This window comes from Atractosteus spatula, unplaced genomic scaffold (genome assembly GCF_055471065.1).
Source record: "Atractosteus spatula isolate fAtrSpa1 unplaced genomic scaffold, fAtrSpa1.hap1 Scaffold_16, whole genome shotgun sequence".
Classification (NCBI taxonomy): domain Eukaryota; kingdom Metazoa; phylum Chordata; class Actinopteri; order Semionotiformes; family Lepisosteidae; genus Atractosteus; species Atractosteus spatula.
In genome coordinates this window covers 290,137-293,466 of record NW_028296719.1, presented here as the reverse complement: position 1 = coordinate 293,466, position 3,330 = coordinate 290,137, and the positions used below count along the sequence as shown (strand labels likewise).

At 38.9% G+C, this 3,330-nt stretch overlaps 1 non-coding gene across 1 annotated transcript; it reads right to left on the bottom strand.

Moving 5' to 3' along the window:
* Positions 1-366: 366 nt before the first annotated feature.
* Positions 367-437, bottom strand: trnag-gcc (transfer RNA glycine (anticodon GCC)). Its single transcript has one exon. It is a non-coding gene; the product is annotated as a tRNA-Gly (tRNA).
* Between the last annotated feature and the right edge of the window lie 2,893 nt (positions 438-3,330).

The window sequence follows — 3,330 nt, the reverse complement described above, 5'->3', positions numbered from 1 at the left end:
TACCTAAAGGAGAAGCATTATTGAAGACCATCAATTACCAAGAGCTTTTGTCAAAGGTTTTGGTGGTCACTTTTAATGACCACAGAGAGCTATGACCTCGGTTTTACATCTCATCCAAAAGACAGCGCCTTTTTACCACACAGCGTCTCCGTCACTATACTGGGGCATTGGGACCCGCACAGACCTCAGGGTGAGCGTCCCACCGCTGGCTCCATTAACACCGCTTCCAGCTGTAAGCTTTGCTTTTCCCTGTAGGTCATCCTCATCCGGGTACTGACCTGGCTCACAGCTTCTAAGCTTCAGTGGGTTTTCAGTTGCGAGTTGAAAGGGGATGCAAATGATGGAGCCGCTCGCTGCAAAAGCCACTGCATTGGCCAGGAATCGAACCCGGGCCTCCCGCGTGGCAGGCGAGAATTCTACCACTGAACCACCAATGCACGCTGAAAGGGTCTACAAAAAAGACGCTTTTTTACCACTCTGTGCTGGATGTTGGGTCCCAAGGGAACTTCTGGACGAGTGAGAATTTTCTGCTATCAAAATTTGGTTTCGGAGACTTTTGGCAGCCTACAGATGCAGCCATTCAAAATGCGCGGGCGATACCGCATTATTTTGCGGTACGCTGTACGCAGTCTACCGCAAGCTACCGGTAAATACCGCGAGTTACCGTAAATTCTCCTATAATACGACAAGCAAAATAATAGTATCCGGAATTTCCGCAAGGTGGAGCTAATAAAGCTCAACCTCTCATGTTTGAGCTGTGGCCATCAAAGTCTTTAACGAAGATATTACTAATAGTATTAATAATGAATGACCTTGGACAAGCTGTAAGTGTAAACTCAAAGTATTGCCCTGGTCAACATTCTTTTTTTCATTGACCGTCTTTGTAAAAGTAACACCACAGCATTTCGCAATCACGCATTTGTTTCCAATCATGCAAAGTACAGTAATTTTTGAGAATCGATTCACCATGCCTTTCACATGCTCATAAAAGAGATTGATTTAGGAACATAAACATATTACCGTATGAAAACTGTACTGTATACAGTATGTATATGTATATTTAATGTCTTAACTGTGCCCGTTTAAGTATTGAATATTCATATCTGATTTTACCACTGAAGGGAAATCTTAGTAGCTGAGCATAAAAAGAATAGGAGCATACTGCAACGCGTGTGAAGGCCATAAACGATATTAATTTTGGAACATAAACATAGAGTATATGGCTGGTCTCGGTACTTTAAAGAAAACATACACGAAACATGGTTTCATTATGACCAGAATCGGTCTTGAGATATTTTTAACTTGATTTACAGTATTTGAGAGGTATGTCTTAACACCGATACTACAGTGCTTAAGTACTGCTCACGTATATGTTTCTAGGTTTATATTATGCATTTCATACGGTCAAATTACTTTTGAGCAACTAATAAGAAGCGCGAAACGGTATGCGTTTTAGTTTCGTTTTGTGCTGGGACCCGTGGATTGATTAGAGATATCAAGTACATACAAGTCATTTTTTAAATGTTGTAGTTCGTCTTGAAAAAATGTTACGAGTACATCATCTATCAACAATTACACAGGTTCTGTTTCCATATTGCGGATTTTGGTTACGTAATATTATTTTCTAGATTTCACGTTGTGAATATATGATTTGGGCAAACAGAGCCGCAAAGAAGTACATTATGGGTTGTTGTTGTTTTTTTTGCAGTTTTATCTAGAACAAGCGATGCTTAAACCTTTGTCTGATTCTTGTGAAACTATCCACACGACAGTTACAGTACCTAGGAGTTGACTTCAGTGATGTCACTGATGGGATGTTTCTAAAAATCCATCCTCTGTAAAACGTCTTCTCTAGTTGTCCTGCATATGTATTCGCTAATGAAGCTGTGTGTTCTGAGCCTGGATCTCTACATTTCTGTATGAACCAGCTTAGAGGGCTAAAGACAGCTTGTGTTTAAATTGAGTGTAAGGCAATTTATGCTTCTAAAGTCATGGTCAGCATTTATTATTGTACTGTGCTGTAAACTTGTTCTGTGCCTAGTCACATTATTTTATAGCGTTTTTATAGTGTTATCAAATCCGGTGGCGCTGTGTGTTAGTTTCCTGACTCCCATGTCACATGGTCTGTGATTGAAACCTGTGAAACTGGTTTAATTCGTCACAGCCAGCACTCCGGCAGAGAGGGGGTTGTGCTCGTAAAGTAGAAGCAGGCGAGATTTCCAGCGAAAGACACCTCCCCCCCACCCTCATACGATTCGCATTGTAATTACACATTCTAATTGTATTACACATTGTACACATGCTTAAAAGAGAAGAGAGAAAACGCAAGCCTTCTTCAGGTGTGAGGGTCTTCTGCTCAGAATGAAACGCTAAAATGTAATGTAGGCTCTGAATGGGTTCAATTATGATTTGGGCTTGATTAAGGTCGCTGCCTTTCATCTAAAACCCTACTTGAATCCTTCTAAACTAAAAATCAGTGTTAGTGAGTTCTAAATAAAGAGGTATCCAGGTAACAGTGAAACGGGCGGACAGTCTGGGGAGATCGCCCGTTTTCCATGTAAATAGTTCCCTGGTTCCGCACCCCTTGGTGTTTCTCTCGCTCTCTCTCGGGTCACCTGATCATTAGCTCGAAAGATTTCAGTGCTTTGTGTATATTCTAATGGTAGTGGGGGCAGGGTGTGTGGGAACAGGTTTGGTTGAAATTGCATTGGAGATCTATGTTCTTCACACCTGAAACATTTTCTCTGAAAGCATTTTCTTCGCAGTTTAACCGATCTTGTTACAGCATGTTACAGTTTACTATTATTAACCATATTAATTTTAAGTGCTTAATGCCATTTTTTGACCAGGCACGAATATTCTTAAGTCCATATCTTCGCAAGGGAATCAGTGCGAATTGCAATACTAATTAAATTAAAACTACTAACTACTAACTAATACTAATTAAAACAAACCAGAAACGTGTTGTTCTGTGTAATGACATTACAAGTGGAAAGATTGCAGATTTTAATCGTCTTTAATTTTGTTACGTTATACATTTTAGAAACGTTTCATCCATACAAAGACCACAAAACTATTTTCGATTGTATTTCTGAATAGTATGTTACACTTAGTTCACTGTTTTAAATACATCTAATTAAGAAAGTTAGGTGTTAGCATAAACTATTAGCAATCAATAATATTAAATTTAGCACTGTAATAAGCTGTTGCACTTTCCCCCGCATCTTGTAAAAATATAATTTCATTGTTCAAATATACATTAAGTCTGACTATCATATAATAAGTTAAATACAAAACTAAAGAAAAAATAGGGTTAAATATAATTCAAAA